Below are 18,843 nucleotides of genomic sequence, written 5' to 3'. Positions count from 1 at the left end.
CCCACGCTGAAGCGCTGAGTGCAGGAGAATTTTCCCACGCTGTCAGTGACGTGCATGAGGTGAGCCGAGTTCATTGGACATGACCTCAGCTCATCTGGATGCCGTCACAGAGAGACACTGAGGAGCGCAAGCATGCCTGCGCTTCTCAGTGTCTGCGGGATGACAGGCTGGATGGCAGCTTTCTGCTGCGGTCCATCCTGTCATCTCGATGTAGCAGAGCTGAAGCTGTCCTGGGAACCATGGAAAGGTAAGGATGATGTTGGTTTAATATTTTACTTTTATTGCAGAAGACATTGGCTTCAGCTGGAATGGGCGTGATGGTAAGTATGGTTTAATTTAGAACAATAAAGAATTGTTTGTTTATTTCAATTAAAGGACTTTATTCTGGGTGTTTGTGTTTTTTTTAACTTTGACTATGGGGTTAGTAATGGGGGTGTCTTATAGACGCCTCTCCATTACTAACCTGGGCTTGATGTCAGCTGGCATTATAAGCTGACATCAACCCCAGCCCTATTACCCCACTGCCACCGCTACAGGGCAGTGGGAAGAGCGAGGCTAAGTGCCAGAATTGGCGCATCCTATGGATGCGCCATTTCTGGGGCGGCTGATGGCTAGTGTTTCTAGCCTGGGAGGGGGCCAATATTCATGGCACCCTTCCTGGGCTATTAATATCAGCCCCCAGCTGTCTGCCTAGCCTTTGCTAGCTATTAAATAGGGGGTACCCCACGTCATTTTTTTGGGGGGTCCCCCATTTTAATAGCTAGTAAAGGCTAGGTATTCAGCTGGGGGCTGATATTAGTAGCCTGGGAAGCTCCATGGGTATTACCCCCTTCCCAGGCTTCAAACATCTGCCCCAGCCGTCTGCTTAACCTCCGCTAGAGACTAAAATTACGGGGAACCCCACCCCAATTTTTTTTTTAATAAATCCTTTATTTTAACACTAAATGACAAGTACAGTAACCAACACTGTCACTGTACTTATTATAAATGTGACTGACATGTTTCTATCTATCTAATCTATGTGTGATGCTCTATCTTTCTGTTCTAAATTGTCGGGTACAGATGCTGAATTGCCGGCCGGCTTTTTTAAAGAGACGGTGCATGAAAACACTATTATTTTTTTAAATAAATCCTTTACACTAAATGACAAGTACAGTAATCAACACTGTCACTGTACTTCATATATATGTAACTGACATGTTTCTATCTATCTAATCTATGTGGGATGCTCTATTCCTTCTTGTCTAAATTGTCGGGTACCGGTGTATGCCGCTGCTGAATTTGCCGGCTGGCTTTTTTAAAGAGAGTGTCTTCTGAGCAGTTTGTCAGCTTTTGGACACCTTTGAAGGTGTTTTCTATGTGTTTCTATGTGTTTTTGTTTGCCTGCCATTGGTTTTAACGGTGTTCTAAGGTGTTCGACGAACAGTTCGACGAACAGTTCCTCGAACATCCCGGTGTTCGACGAACCGAACCGAACCCGAACACTACGGGGGTGGCTCAACACTAGTTATGACCACCACCAGGGCTCGCGGTCACCCACCCTAGCTTTGGTATTCTGGGGAGCTGGTATAATGAATATCTGAGAAGAGCCCTAGAGAAGCAAGAACATTGGACAACCAAGAGGTGGTGGCCTCAAGTCAAGTGCAGTGTTCAACAGGGCAAGACTTTCTAACCTGCCCACACACACACACACACACACACACATATACACACACCTGCCCACACAGACACACACACACACCTGCCCACACACACACATATACACACACACACACACACCTGCCCACACACACACACACACATATACACACACCTGCCCATACACACACACACCTGCCCATACACACACACACACCTGCCCACACACACACATCTGCCCACACACACCTGCCCACACACACACCTGCCCACACACACACACACCTGCCCACACACACACACCTGCCCATACACACACACACACCTGCCCACACACACACACAAACACACACACCTGCCCACACACACACACACCTGCCCCCCCCACACACACCTGCCCACACACACACACACCTGCCCACACACACACACCTGCCCACACACACACCTGCCCACACACACACACCTGCCCACACACACACACCTGCCCACACACACACACACCTGCCCACACACACACACCTGCCCACACACACACACACACACACATATACACACACACCTGCCCACACACACACACCTGCCCACACACACACACATATACACACACATGCCCACAAACACACACACACATACCTGCCCCCCCACACACACACATATACACACACACACATATACACACACACACACCTGCCCACACACACACCTGCCCACAAACACACACACACACCTGCCCACACACACACACACACCTGCCCACACACACACACATATACACACGCACACATATACACACACACACATATACCCACACACACACCTGCCCACACAGACACCTGCCCACAAGCACACACACACCTGCCCACACAGACACCTGCCCACAAACACACACACACCTGCCCACACACACATCCGCCCGCCCACACACACACACACACACACTCACCATCCCCCAGCTCCATTCCTCCTGCCTGCTCTGTCTCTTTTCCGGTGCAGCACTGCAGGCCGGGGCGCACTGCGTGACGTCACAGCTAGGAGACACAGCCGCGCACAGGGCCGTGTCTCCTAGCAGTGACGCGGCCGGGCCAGCACAGGGAAGTTAACTGCTGCAGTGCTGGCCCGGCCGATGAAGAAGTAGCGGCGGCCGCTGCTGGGGGAGCGGTCCGGGCACCCCCTCCCGCCACTGCTACCGCTATGTGCCGCGGCGGCCCGCACATATAATGAGGGCAATCCGGCATTAGACACCCCGCTTGGAGCCGCGGGCCCCCTGCCGTCTCGGGGCCCCGGGCGGTCGCCCAGATTGCCCTCATTATAATCCGCCTATGGCTGTATATATGTTATAATAGGCTGCACTCTGTGTGCAGTGCATGTGGCTGCACTATAAGTGGGCAAATTGCAGTACTCAGATGGCAAATATACCTAGTACCATTTCACATACCTTACCTGGACTCAATGAGTAAACCCACTGCTGCTTCTCCTGCTCCCTTATTGTCTCAGAAATAGAGATGAGCGAATATATTAGAGTGGAATTGAATTCTACTTGAATATTACAAAAATCGGCATTTGCCAAAATGAAGATCCTTTTAAATTAGCCTTTGCATGGATACAGTTAAATCATGGCTGGCTAGCCACCATTTTATTAAACCATAAAGAGACATCAAAAGGTTAAAAAGAGAAATAATACACTTACCTAACCACTCACCTCTTCAATGCCTCCACTTTGCATTGTCCCTTGTTTGGTTCTCGGTGCATCTTCTTATCACCCCTGCTGAATGCTGAATCCCTGGTCCTCTTCACACCATGCCGTGACTTTTTTCTCTGTAGGATGAGGTTTGGGACATTTCCGCGTGTATCCGCAAGATCACGGTACAGATTGTAATGTCATAATCTTATGTGTACTTACGCAGAAAGGTCATGAGCCTTATCAGAGTCGGGAGTCCTGGGCCTAGCGTGAAGTGGTCTTGTGTTTCAGCGCTCGACTGCGATGATATGAAGATGTGCCAAAGACTATATGGGGTATATATGATGCGTGAGCAATGCACCTGGTCACCTATTATGTATTCCTGCTTCACTGCTTAGCCCTAGCTGGTTGGTCAATCATGTGGTTAAGTCATCTGGCCAATGAAAACATTGAGAGCACCATTTCAATCTCTCAGTTATTAGTTTAGGTTGGTTTTGTGTTCGGATTTGCTGATTTGGTCTGTGTTGCTTTTAGTTTTTTACCCTACTTACGAAATCTGGATTCTTTTACCTATCTGTAAACTTTTTTGGCTTGTTGCTGCCTTCAGGATTGTTTGACAACTCTTTTGCCTGTAGATCTAGGACTTGTAGTACTGTTTGATTTTGACCTTGCCCAGCTTCAGACTTGCTTTTTGGCTCATCTCATTAAGTTTCCTTCTTTTGTGTGAAGTTACTCTATCTTTAAGCAAATTTTGCTCATTAGTTAATGAGTACTCCACTATTTCTGATCAGTGGTTTCCATTTAATGAAGATCACATCCCTGTTTAAAGGGAATCTGTTACCAGGTTTTTGCTACACCATCTGAGACCGACCTTGATTACAGTGATTTGTCACTTACTGGGCTGCTTCCTGTCATTTTCATAAAATCACAGTTTTATCTGCAACATATCTGCCAGTTCTCTGAATACTGAAGTTTGTATAACCTCACCCTCACCACAGATTGGCAGCTTGCACAGTGTACACAGAAAGATGCCAATGAGTGATGCAGGGGGGGTTATACAGAGCTCATGAACATGGAGAACTACATGTAAGCAGGTTTACTAGTTCTCTAGTGATAATCTCCTGCTGATAAAACAATGATTTTATAAAATCTTCACTAAGCAGCCCAGTAAGTGATACATCGCCGGAACCATGGCCTCAACCCTCCATCTTGATGCTTTTAGATGGGGTAGCAAAAACCTGGTGACAGACTTCATTTAAGGGTTAAATTGTAAAAACCAGGGAATTACTGTAACCACCCTTGGAATCACTACCCAGTTTAGTATCAAATTGACTTTAAGCATTACCAAAAAAACACTGTGTATTTGGGATTTCTGGAGAGATCATTATATCATTAAGATGTCCTATGATTTTGACTTTGATTACATTCTGTAACTGGCCCCATTGGGGAGCAGTGAAAGCATCTATTAAGACAGTATAAAACAAGTTGTTTTAAAGATAAATTATTTTCTGATAAAATATTTTATATAATTTTGACAACATAAAGTGTGACCTCATTACTCAGCAAGAATATTATAGAGCAGCATCAGAGTGTGGTTAAACCACACAAGTTAGTGGCTAGACTGGACAAGATCCAACTGATCTCTCTCTAAAAGCTCTGACTTGAAAATTAATTTACAGGTCAATACTCATAATTAGTGTTGAGCCACCCCCGTAGTGTTCGAGTTCGGTTCGGTTCGTCGAACACCCGTGTGTTCGCCGAACTGTTCGTCGAACTGTTCGTCGAACACCTTCGAACACCGTTAAAACCAATGGCAGGCAAACAAAAACACATAGAAACACATAGAAAACACCTTCAAAGGTGTCCAAAAGCTGACAAACTGCTCAGAAGACACAACTAACACATGGAAAAGTGACAAGTACATATAGTCATGCGAAAAGAAAAGAGGTGGAGGAGTAAAAGGAGGGGGAGACACAGATATAGGCATGTCATGCCCTTCTAAAATCCAAAAAGTGAGAAGCCGAGACGGCCAGTCCGCTCCTGCCCGTGCCACCTCCGTGTCGCCGGGTTTGTGCCAGAGCCGCGGTGAACCCTGACGGCCAGCCCCCCTCTCCCAATACTGGTGCCTGTCCGCTGGTGGGTCGAGAGAGCCCCCCTGTGGTGGAGGCAGCTCTAAGCTTTTTAATTTAAATTGTCCCTCTAATTTGAATGAATACACTTTAAATCCATTTACAAGGATCTATTGGAGGGCAAGTCTCATGCCAGCAGCCCCGTAATTCCAGCTCCAGTAGCGTCCACTAAAGCTGCTGCAGTTAAAAAGCTTTTATAAGGATCGAGCTCGGCTGTCCACCGCAAGGCATCCTAGTGCCAGTCCCAGCCCCTATGCCTTGGGGTGCCTCCTGATGCTCTTCACTAAGTATCCCGTGGTCCCGAAGCATTTCCTTTGAAAAAATTAAGTGTCCAAACTACAGGTGGTGTAGCTTGCTTAACAGCCGGGATAATCCGCTGACTAGCAGACACTGCTACTAGGCACAAAGTATTTCCTGGGCTAGATGCAGTTAAAAATTTGTAAGTAGATACTCTCGTTGGATGCTGAGAAAGCATTCCATAGAGTCTCCTGGCACGCCATATATGATTCTCTTAAAAAGCTTGGGGTAGGGGTCTAGGGGACCCTTTTATAGCCCAAATCACGGCCCTGTATCACAATACGTCACCTAGGCTGAAGATAAATGGAACTGTAGCACCGAGGGCTCGGTTGCTACAGACGTATTGCACCTCACCCAGAGGTGTGATATCTCACTCTCAGATAAGGATGGAGAGTGGATCAGGACCCGACACCTGCATGCATTACACCACATTGCCGTGGGGCAGGGCGACCAATATGCCCCTGAGATGGGCACGACAGTCCCTGTCCTGGCTGGAGTGGGGGGAGGGAACACTGAGGAAGGGGAACCCTGCAGTGCAGGAGCAGGGAGGAAGCAGTTCCTGGGTGCATTGAGAAGGGAGTATAAAAGGTGGGCACCATCTTAGTTCAGTGCAGAGAAGTCTGAGCAGAAGTGGCAGGGAGCAGGGGCTCTGCATGAGCTCTGCTCCGGAGGCGGGCCTAGTAACAGAGGCCCAGGCCTGCAAGAGGGAGAAGGAAGGAAGAGGAGCGGAGAAGGCTCCAGGAACGAGGAATGAAGGGATCCCAGGGGTGCGGACGGGCGAGTCGCCACCGCACGCCCGAATCCACCTGCGTGGAGGGGTCAGGCCAAAGGGGGAGACCGGTCCCCGAACTAGTGGAGGCAGGAAACGACCCTCAGCTAGAAACCGGAGGCTCTGACATTTTATGTGGCGCAGCCCCTTGCTCCACCCGCTAGGAAGGCACCACATAGGGTCAGGGAAACTGGCGCCAAGTTTACCAAGAGGAGGCCCGAGGCAGCCGGACAGAAGTGTTGGTAAGAAAGGCCAGACAAAGGACACACAAAGGGGGTCCTGTGAAGCGCTCCAAAGTTATCTGGGAGTTGTCTGAGCCCCTCACCTGGTGAGCACAGTACGACGTGGGCAGCCGTTACCTGCAGACGTGGTCTGGATAATAAGAACTGTGAGTAAAGGCCCTGAACTGCATCACTGACTCCGTGTCGTTACTGCTGCTGCCCTGCACCATCACCCCCATCCTCCGCATACACTGCCCTGAGGCTATACTCCTCCCGTGGGGAGTTATGCTACGCTCTGCTGCATCCACAACACCAGCCTTAGCGGTCTGCCCTGTAGCGGCGGTTCACTCTGACCGCAATCCACGGGTGGCGTAGTCGGACATTTAAACATCAAAACCACATAAATAGTTCCGCCACTGGTTTGACCACCCTGAGCCACGGAACCGGATCGCCGCCACGAAGACTACAACCACCAGCATCCACCAAAAAGGGTCCGGCTCCGGGTGTCCCAAGGCCCAGGGGGTGCGTCAGAACATTTTCATCACCTTTCACAATCACCAATGGGACAAGGCAGGGATGTCCTCTGTCCCCTCTCTTATACATCCTAGTGACGGAGCACCTGCTCTCATCAATTCGCCATAACCCCAATATTAGGTGGATTGAGGTGGGAGGCACCGAGTACAAGTGCTCTCTATTTGCTGATGATGTCCTAGTATATATCACTCAATCACATATATCCATCCCTGCTGTTATGGCTGAAATAGATCACTTTGTTACATGGTAAAATTTCAAAATCAATGCAGCGAAGTCTGAGGCCCTCGATGTCTCCCTCCCTAAATCCATATAGGATTCCAACCAGTCCAACTTTCCCTTTGCCTGGCCCTCACAGGGTATCAAATACTTAGGAATTCCTATTCATAGAGACCTCTCCCATCTATGTTATCTTAATTTTGGGCCCTTTATTGAACAATTCCATACAGACCACGGTTGGCAAGTTGGAACTGTGAGATTCACTACGTGCACCACTGGTATTTTGTGGAAAAGCACATGTAAGATTCTGCAACAGTCTCTGCTGATACTCCTGCATGCGTGCATCCCTTTCTATGGCAGGAATAATTTCTGCAAATTTACTTTTGTACCGGGGATCTAACAGTGTGGCAACCCAGTAGTCAGGATTATTTCTAATTCTCACAATTCGAGGGTCATGTTGCAGGTAGTGCAGCAAGAAGGCACTCATGTGTGTTGCGCATCCAGGAGCACCAAGTCCCTGTTGTGTTGGTGGCGAGGTAACAATCATGCTTCCTTCCTCTGTCCTCTCCCCCCAACCTCGCACAACAGAAATGTGATCAAGGTCTCCCTCATCTGATGAGTCTTCCATCAGTTCGTCCTCCACTTCTTCCTGGGCTCCTGCACCTTCCTCACTAGTTTGGCTGCTACCATGCGCCCTGGTAAAATCATCTCCCCCACCCTCACATGCCTGCCGCCCTGGTGCTGCCGACCGTCTGGACCTTGCAGATGTTAGCCCTTCCTCATACAACTCCTCCTCCTCTACTTCCTCCACCTCCTCTTGTGCCACCACCTGACTCCGAATTCTGTTTAACATGTGCTCCAGCATGTAAATCACCGGAATAGTCATGCTGATAATGGCATCGTCAGCACTAAACATCTTCGTCGCCATTTCAAAACTGTGCAGAAGGGTGCATAGGTCCCTGATCTGAGACCACTCCTCCAGCGTGATTTGCCCCACCTCTGAATCTCGTTGGCCCAGGCTATACGTCAGAACGTATTGCACCAGGGCTTGTCGGTGCTGCCACAGTCGCTGCAACATGTGCAGAGTTGAATTCCACCGGGTAGGCACATCGCATTTTAGCCGGTGAAGTGGCAGGCCCAACGACTTCTGTAGAGATGTAAGTCGCTGAGCTGCGGGATGCGAACGGCGGAAGTGAGCACACAGCGACCGTGCCCTCTGCAGAAGGCCATCTAGTCTGGGATAGTGGGCTAAAAATTGCTGGACAACCAGGTTCAACACGTGAGCCATACAAGGCACGTGTGTGACATTGCCCCGGCGAAGGGCCGCACCCAGGTTTGCAGCATTGTCGCACACGGCCTTCCCTGGTTTCAGGTCCAGTGGAGACAACCATTCATGAAATTGGTTCTCCAGAGCTGACCACAACTCCTCAGCTGTGTGACTCACATTTCCCAGACATTTCAATGTAAAAACCGCCTGATGACGTTGAGCGCTACTGCCAGCATAGTAAGGAGGTGTGCAGGATCCCTTCTGCGCAGTTAGAAAGCTTGTGGCATGACCAGACAGGCTTTGGGTGCAGGTGGAAGACCGAGAGGAGGTTGAGGAGGCAGAAGCAGTGGAGGAAAAATGACATAAAGAGGATTGACGCACAACTCGTGGGGACGGCAAGACTTGGACAGCAGCCCCTTGTCCTGCTGTCACCATAGTTACCCAGTGCCCAGTCAGCGACATGTAACGCCCCTGTCCATGCCTACTCGTCCAAGTGTCTGTGGTGAAATGCACCCTGTCACACACAGAGTTTCTCAAAGAAGCGGTGATGTTGTGTGCGACATGCTGGTGGAGCGCAGGCACACCTTTCTTTGAGAAGTAGTGCCGACTGGGCATCTGGTACTGGGGCACTGCGATGGACATAAGGTCTCGAAAATCCTCTGTGTCCACCAGGCGGAAAGGCAGCATTTCTGTAGCCAAGAGCTTGCAGATGGTGAAATTCAACCTCTTAGCTTTCTCATGGCTAGGAGGAAATGGTCTTTTACTTGTCCACATCTGAGGGACCGAGGGCTGGCTATTGTGCTTAGACGGGGTTAATAAGGGTGTCCCCGGCAAACTGCCGGTCTGTGAGGAAGATGCAGGCGGACATGTTAGGTTGCCTTGATCCAAAGGTGGTGCTATCGATGTCGGACAGCGCTCAAGACCAGCTGGTGTTACCACCTCCAAAGAAAATGATGACCTGCCAATCACGCTGGCTGTTGCGGGTAAAGAGGTGGCAGGTCTGCGCCCCAAAACAGGTGTGACTGCTGTCCCCCCAGTCACAGAGGATGAAGAGGCCGCGGATGCACAAGATATGGCAGACGGTGGTTGGCCCGGCCGGCTAGACCGCATTGTAGCACACTGAGCTTCCCACTGCAACTTATGCTTCATGTCCATGTGCCGGTTCATGCATGAAGTACTCAAACTATGTATTTTTTGGCCTCTACTTAGCTTTTGCTGACAAATGTTACAGATAACACGAGTTGGGTCATCTTTATCGATCTGAAAAAATGCCCAGGATATGCAAGGCTTAGCACCCATGCGACCTGAAGAGCCACCACGACTTGTGGTGAGAGGCAGAGTTGTGTTTGAGGATGCAGTTGTTGACGTGCTTCCAGTAATACGTCTCTGTCCAGGAAGGCGCAACCTGACCTCGTCGTCACTAGCATCTTCCTCCACCTCCTCTGCTGACCTCATCTCTTGGCTGACTGTGGGTTGACAGTAAGTGGGATCTCCGACCTCATCATCATCACCCTGTGCGTTATCACACCCGTCGTCCTCAGAGCCAACCTGTTCCTGCCCTGACAAAAAACTAAAGTTGTCGCTCCAATCAGGTATTTGAGTCTTATCATCGTCTTCCTCATTGTCTCCACCAACAGGAGTTACAGTTTGGGAATGAGGGTCTACATTATGGTCAGAACCTTCTGCGTCTGGTCCTGGATCCGACTCATAAAGATTCTGGGCATCAGTGCAGATCATTTCCTCGTCTGGATTCACAGAAGCGCTGGAGTCGACCTCTGATTCCCAGGCTATAGTATGAGTAAACAGCTCTGCAGACTCAACCATCTGTTCTACCTCATACTCAGACGGGCAGCTGGAGATTTGGGAGCTGTGAGGAAGCAAGTGCGATTTGGGTGACACCTTTGAGGACTGGAGTATTTGTGATGTTGAAGTTGATGTGGAGGAGAGCCCACTTAAAGGAGCACTTGATATCCGTTGAAGCACCTGCTGTTTTTGTGCCTCATCTGGAATTTGTAGCGATTGGCGTGGCCGTAAGAAAGGGATCTTATCACATTGTCCGCTAAAAGAAGTAGACATTTTAGTTTGGCTGGAAGATGGTCTTTCTTCTGCACCTACCCCACGGACACAACCTTTTTTCCCCTTCCCAACACGCCTATTCCCCTTTCCACCAGCAGCAGGCCTTTTTCCACTCATTTTGGTGGTTAACTAATTCACAACTCTGGAGTTGTTTGCACAAAAAAACAATGGATGGTAACCGAGCAGAGCTGAGTGGCCAAACTGTGGTATTAGGCCAAAACTATTGGCTGGGTTAGATGCAGAAAAAAATTATTTTTAATTTGCAACCTGATGGAGGTCAGTATAGATGGACTAATAGACCAAGTCCCACACACCGCTAGAAGCCCAAATATTTTTTCAGAGCTAGATGCAGAAAATTTTTTTATTCAATTTGCAACCTGATGGAGGTCAGTATAGATGGACTAATAGACCAAGTCCCACACACTGCTAGAAGCCCAAATATTTTTTCAGAGCTAGATGCAGAAAAAAATTATTTTTAATTTGCAACCTGATGGAGGTCAGTATAGATGGACTAATAGACCAAGTCCCACACACTGCTAGAAGCCCAAATATTTTTTCAGAGCTAGATGCAGAAAAAAAATATTTTTAATTTGCAACCTGATGGAGGTCAGTATAGATGGACTAATAGAACAAGTCCCACACGCTGCTAGAAGCCCAAATATTTTTTCAGAGATAAATGAAGAAAAAAATTATTTTTAATTTGCAACCTGATGGAGGTCAGTATAGATGGACTAATAGACCAAGTCCCACACACCGCTAGAAGCCCAAATATTTTTTCAGAGCTAGATGCAGAAAATTTTTTTATTCAATTTGCAACCTGATGGAGGTCAGTATAGATGGACTAATAGACCAAGTCCCACACACTGCTAGAAGCCCAAATATTTTTTCAGAGCTAGATGCAGAAAAAAATTATTTTTAATTTGCAACCTGATGGAGGTCAGTATAGATGGACTAATAGACCAAGTCCCACACACTGCTAGAAGCCCAAATATTTTTTCAGAGCTAGATGCAGAAAAAAAATATTTTTAATTTGCAACCTGATGGAGGTCAGTATAGATGGACTAATAGAACAAGTCCCACACGCTGCTAGAAGCCCAAATATTTTTTCAGAGATAAATGAAGAAAAAAATTATTTTTAATTTGCAACCTGATGGAGGTCAGTATAGATGGACTAATAGACCAAGTCCCACACACTGCTAGAAGCCCAAATATTTTTTCAGAGCTAGATGCAGAAAAAAATTATTTTTAATTTGCAACCTGATGGAGGTCAGTATAGATGGACTAATAGACCAAGTCCCACACACCGCTAGAAGCCCAAATATTTTTTCAGAGCTAGATGCAGAAAAAAATTATATTCAATTTGCAACCTGCTGGAGGTCAGTATAGAAGGACTAATAGAACAAGTCCCACACACTGCTAGAAGCCCAAATATTTTTTCAGAGCTAAATGAAGAAAAAAATTATTTTTAATTTGCAACCTGATGGAGGTCAGTATAGATGGACTAATAGACCAAGTCCCACACACTGCTAGAAGCCCAAATATTTTTTCAGAGCTAGATGCAGAAAAAAATTATATTCAGTTTGCAACCTGATGGAGGTCAGTATAGATGGACTAATAGAATGATGCTATGCCCAAAAGATTTTACTTCACTAGGTGCAGTAAAAAAATTGGTATTCTATACACAGGTGGTATATCTTGCAACACAGATAGGCTACTCCACTGACTAACACACTCTGCAATAGGCCAAAAAGTATTAGCTTTGCTAGATTCAGCCAAATGCTGTGAAAAAAACTTGCACAGCACTGGCACAGACCTGCCTGGCAAAAACTGATAGGAACTGATGTAACCTAGTCCTGAAAAGGACTCCAATTACAATTAGTCTTTACTCCCACAATCTATCTATTTAAGAGCACAGACCTGCCTGATAAAAGTCGTAGGAAATGCTGTAACCTAGTCCTTAAAAGGACTGCAATCACAACTATTCCCTACTCCCAAGCTATCTGTATATTTGTGCGAAAATTGGCTTGAAATTAACAAGGTATAGCGCACACAGCAACAGCGGTGCCGTCTAACACGCAGCTGCAGCAGTGAGAAAATGGTGGCGACGGGGAAAATGGCTTGGTCTTATAGGGCAAGGACATGTGACATACACTGCCAATCACACATGCCCTTGCTTGTGTGAAAAAAAGCACTTCGCTCCGTGTGTGCGCTGCTGATAGGCTGACAGATTGCACCTCCCCACTGCAAATGCGGGAAAGAGAAAAAAAAATGGAGATCTTCATTGTTCCTGCAGAGATCCATCCCCTGCCCCTCCCCCCGCCCCGCTGTACACTCAAACTGCGTATTAACATTAATTTTCATCATTACTGAGAAAAAATCCAGTTATGATTTTGGTGCACGAACAGTTATCGAACATAACCTCGAACAGCCGAATTTTTCTCAAATTGTTCGTGTTCGCCGACCGGCTCGAACACCGCCCAAAACAGCTCGAATTTGAGATTGGCGAACAGTTCGAGTAGAACAACGCTCATCTCTACTCATAATCTAAAATCATTACAATGAGCTCACTTAGCATGTCCTCTAATTTTTACAACTATTTAGATTATTATCAGTCATGAGGTATCTGTGTCTGTAGTATGCAGCACGAATGTTCTTCGATTAAATACAAACTATTTCATGGACTATTCATTTTTATCTTCAAAATTATATATGGTTCATGAAAAACTGAACTCAAGTAATAAAAAACATAAGTAGCATCTTTCTTAACAGAATTTACTTTTATTTTTGCAATTTTTGTAGACTAGCATGCAAGTGTTTTCAACGGAAAAGAATAAATAATCTGTTACCAATTACCATGTTTGCATGACAGGTATTATCATGCCTAATACATCTTTGCCATGAGGACGCATCTATGCAATGAAAGTTGATATCACCAAAATGTGCAAAATTACATTTTTTCTTCTTGTATGTGTAAGTGGGTGGACTTTACTGCCCTGTTCCTGATGACAACAATTGCGTAAAGTGAATAGTGTCATGCGTCTCTATGCATCTAGTGGGTAATATGATATGATGTACTATAATATTTGTTAATATGGTAATGTGAAGTATAATATGCATGATATGTAGCAATGTATGATGTTGGTAGTGTACAGCATAGGTTAAAAATGGATTATGACCTAGGGCATAACATAAGGACAATTGGTTTAGTATATACTGATATAGGATAACATATAGTTGATGTTTGGGGCTAGCCCACAGTTAGAGGGTTTAACTGAGGTTAGAAAGGGACTCAATTCCTTGTTGTTGTCAGACAGGCAGGCAGGCAGTGTATTTGGCAGACTGCAGTGGATATAGAGCAAGAGGGTTCATTGAACATCCTATCTTCTGCAGCTGTAATAATTGCAGATATTTGTAGACATAGCCCCAGAGAAAAGGGGCCAGGGCAATTTTTTTTTATCTTAATCCTGGTTATTTTCTTAAAAAGCAATCCAGAGTTCACCATTTTTCTGCTCCATTTGCTTGTTAGCACTGCAGAATACAGCCAGATCTGTTCCATATTTCAGCGATAAAAATCCAGAAATTTGAACTGAACGTGGAAAATATTGGCCTCCTTTTCCATTCTGTTGCAGTGTGTCGGTTAAGCTATTCACACTAGGTCTCTGTGAAGAATAGTATTACTAAATTACAGGCCTGCTATTTAAAACCAAGGTTCTCTGTCAGACATAACACATATAACAGCGTTCCAAAATCAGTCATTTCTGCCTTCTATTTTGTTGCAGTGTGTCGGTCAAGCTATTCACACTAGGTCTCTGTGTAGAATAATATTAGTAAATTACAGGCCTGCTATTTAAGACTGTGGTTCTCTGTCTGACGTATCACATATAACTGCGTTCCAAAATCAGCTATTTCTCGTGAACATGGAAAATATTGTCCTCCATTTAAAATAGGCAAGGTGCGTGGCAAGGGATGGGTAAGTGGACGTGATGGTGATGGTGCATGCAGAGGCTGAGGACGTGGCCATGGGCAAGCTGAAATTGTGCCACAACAAACACCCACATCTTATTGCTCGACTTTCCTGTCCCAAATACTAGGGGACCGCAGTACCCAGAGCAGTGTCAAAATGTTGTTGGTTGTATAGTAGATAATGCTTCTAGTCACTTTGCCACCACCACTACCACCCTGTCTTCCACATGGTCAAGTCTGAGTAGTCATGAGTTTGGACCGCATATTCCTCACCCTCATCCTCCTTGCTCCCACCATGCTGAGTGCCCGGAGACAACTGAACCCACACTTGGACTCTCAGAAGAGCTTTTCAGTTTTCCATTTGTAGATTCGGGCCTCTTGCCCGGCCAGCTTCAATCAAGTCAAGAGGAGAACGCGTGTAGCTATGCCCAAATATTGGAGCAGCCACAGTCACATGAAGGCAATGGTGGGAAAGTGCAATTACTGTCGCAAGAGGTGGATGATGATGATGAGACACAATTGTCAGAAAGTCAGGAGGAGATCCAGGGTACGGAAATGGAAGACGAGGTGGTGGATGATATGGTAACTGAGCCAACTTGGCAGGGGGACATACAGAGCGAGGACAGCAGCACACAGGGGGAGGGAGGCATAGCACCACATCAGGCAGGAAGAAGTAGTGTGGTGGCCGCAAACACAAGGCGGGAAAGTGTTCCTCGTAACGCCAACACAACTGAAGTTTCCAGTACAACTGTTAGGTCTTCCCGAGTCTGGTTGTTTTTTAAAGACCCTGCAGGTAACCCCAAAAAAGCCATTTGCACCACCTGCCAGGCCAGCATCAGCAGGGGTAGAAAAACAAGCAGCCTGACCACCACCAGCATGATCAGGCACGTGGCAGCAAAGCACCCGACTGAGTGGGCCGAACCCAAGGGTCCAGAAACAGTGACTGCGGGTCACACCACTGCTTCTTCCGCTGTTGTGCATGCACACCAATCCCATGTCCATGGCGCATGCCAAGATGCCTCTCGTCCTGCACGTGTCGCTGCACACTCTCAACTAGCACCATTAGCAAGCACGACAAAGTCTTTGTCCCAGGCAAGCGCAAATATGCAGCCAACGCCCCACAAGCCACACTATTAAATTCACACATTTTGTGAATGTTTGCGCTCAAAATGTTGCCTTTTATGCTCGTGGAGATGGAAGCTTTCCGCAACCTGATGGCTGCCCTTCGGTACTCGTTCCCCAGCTGCCACTATTTCTTCTGGTGTGCTGTCCCAACATTACACAAGCAAGTGTCCCACAACATTAGTTGTGCCCTCAACATCACAGTTACTTGGAAAGTCCACCTAACCATGGACACGTGGACCAGTGCTTGTGGGCAGGGACAGTACATTTTGCTGACGTGCTGGGTTAATATAGTGGAAGCTTGGGATGGAACACGTCCTCCCGACACCAAGGATTGCGGGCTCTGGGTCAATCAGGGTTGCCCCCACATTCTAAAGCTCCTGCACCTCCTCCTCCTCTTCAGCCTCCATCTCCGAAATGAGCACATCAGTCGCAAGCTGGAAGCACTGCAGCACTGCCTCGGCCAAGCAGCAACAGGCTGTGCTGAAGCTAGTATGCTTAGGTGAAAAAACGCACAACGCTGAAGAGTTGTGGACAGCTCTGAAACAGCAGTCAGATCAGTAGCTGATACCGCTAATCTTACAGCCAGGAATGGTGGTGTGTGACAATGGCCAGAACCTGGTGGCGGCTCTGAGGCAAGGCGAGCTCACACACATACCATGCCTGGCCCATGTGCTTAACCTCGTGGTTCAGCGGTTTCTCAAAACCTACCCGGATCTGCCAGACCTGCTTGTCAATGTACACCGCATGTGTGCCCATTTTAGAATGTCAGCTACAGCTTCCGCCACTCTTTACGCGCTTCGCCACGGTTGTAGCTTCCAACTCACTGACTGATCTGTGATGTCCCCACGCATTGGAACTCTGCATTGCAGATGTTGGGAAGAATTTGTGAGCAGAAGAGAGCAGTTGTTGACTACCAGCATCAACAAGGGCATCAGTATTCAGGTCAGACTCCTCATATAAAACCTCAGGAGTGGACATGGATGTCAGACATCTTCACAATCCTCCAAAACTTTAAGGACACCTCCAAGATTGTGAGCGGCGATGACGCCACAATTAGCATCACCATCCCGCTTCTCTGTCTTCTGAAATGCTCTCTGCTCACAATTAAAGAGGATGCATTGCAGACAGAACACGATGAGATGGATAAAGGAACCATATAGGGTGATTCCACACAGCCCAGCCTCATCTCATTTTAATGTGGATCAAATGACAATGAGGAAGAGGAGGAGGAAGGACAGGAGCTAGTTTCCTGCGCTATTGACGGTACCACCTGCGCATCTGTCATACCGTCTGTTCAGCGTTGATGGCCTGATGACAGGGGGGAGGAGGATGAGAAGGAGAGCATGGTCAATCATCCTCTTGGTAAGGACACTGAAGTTTTGCCTGTTATCAGTATGGCACACATGGCTGAGTTTATGTTACGCTGCCTTTCACGTGACCCTCACGTTGTCCAAATTTTGGGTGACAGTCATTACTGGTTGGTGACACCTCTAGACCCACGCTACAAGGAGAACTTTCTGTCTCTTATTCCCTTGCATGACAGGCCTAATAAAATGGTGCAGTATGAGAAGGCCCTTGCTGCGGAATTATTAAAAAATTCCCATCTGAAAACGCTGGCAGCAGAGGTCACAGTTCGTTGGACAACCAAGGAGTACTGGCGAGAGAGACACAAATGCAATCCAGCAGAGGCAGGGGAACACTTTCAAAGTTCTGGGACAGTTTTCTCAGACCCTCCTATTGCACAGGCCCTGAGGCACAGGGTACTCTCCCAAGGAGGGGAAAGTTTCAGAAGATGGTGAGGGGGTACCTTGCCGACTGTACCAACATCCTCCGTGCTTCCTCTGTGCCTTATAGTTAATGGGTATCCAAGCTGACAACGTGGCATGAACTGGCTCTGTACGCCTTGGAGGTCCTGGCTTACCCGGCCATTAGCGTTTTGTCAGAGTGGGTTTTTAGTGCCGCTGGTGGAATTATAATCGATAGGCACATCCGCCTGTCAACTGAAAATGTTGACATGATGACTCTTCTGAAAATGAACAAAGGCTGGAATGGGCCAGACGTCTCAACACAACCGAATGAAAGCAGCATAACATAAATTCAAATATAGTGTCTTTTTGAGTTCCCATGCACCACTGTCTTCACACCCAGACATGGGTATATGCTTCCTGATTTAGTCTATTTGCTCTCGTCCTCCTCCTTCTCCTCATCCTCATCCTCCACATCACCGCCGTATCGACCATATCACCATATCTACGTCTCTTGCAAGGGACATTGGAGTTCCTCCAAACTTTTGGCAGCCATTGCATTCACTGCATAGGCAAACAGTATGGGAGACCCACTTCTTAATAATGGGAACATTGTTTTCAGGAGACCCTCCGACCTCTACGTCTCTTGCAAGGGGCATTGGAGTTCCTCCATATTTTTGGCAGCTGTTGCATTCACTGCATAGGCAAACAGTATGGGAGACCCACTTCCTAATAATGGGAATTGTTTTCAGGAAACTCGCCGACCTCTATGTCTCTTGCAAGGGGCATTGGAGTTCCTCCAAACTTTTGGCAGCCGTTGCTTCCCTGCATAGGCAAACAGTATGGGAGACCCACTTCCTGATAACATGGGAACATTGTTTTCAGGAGGCCCTCCCACCTCTACGTCTCTTGCAAGGGACAAAGGAGTTCCTCCAAATTTTTGGCAGCCATTGCATTTACTCCATAGGCAAACAGTATGGGAGACCCTCTCCTTTTTAATGGGAACATTTCGTACTCGTTACTGTAGCCCAGCTTTATTTGTCTTTAAATTCTTAGTAGGTCTTTTCCTAAATTTTGGCAGCCATTGGATTCACTGCATACCCTATAGCTGTATAGCAGACTCTCTACTTTCTAATAGGAACATGTTGTTACTGTGGCCCAGCTCTATGTGTTTATAATTGT

The sequence above is a fragment of the Phyllobates terribilis genome, unplaced genomic scaffold, assembly GCF_046119375.1.
Source record: "Phyllobates terribilis strain yellow unplaced genomic scaffold, ASM4611937v1 Scaffold_2__4_contigs__length_985480577, whole genome shotgun sequence".
NCBI lineage: Eukaryota > Metazoa > Chordata > Amphibia > Anura > Dendrobatidae > Phyllobates > Phyllobates terribilis.
The sequence above is the reverse complement of the archived record's forward strand: the minus strand, read 5'-3'. Positions refer to the sequence as shown.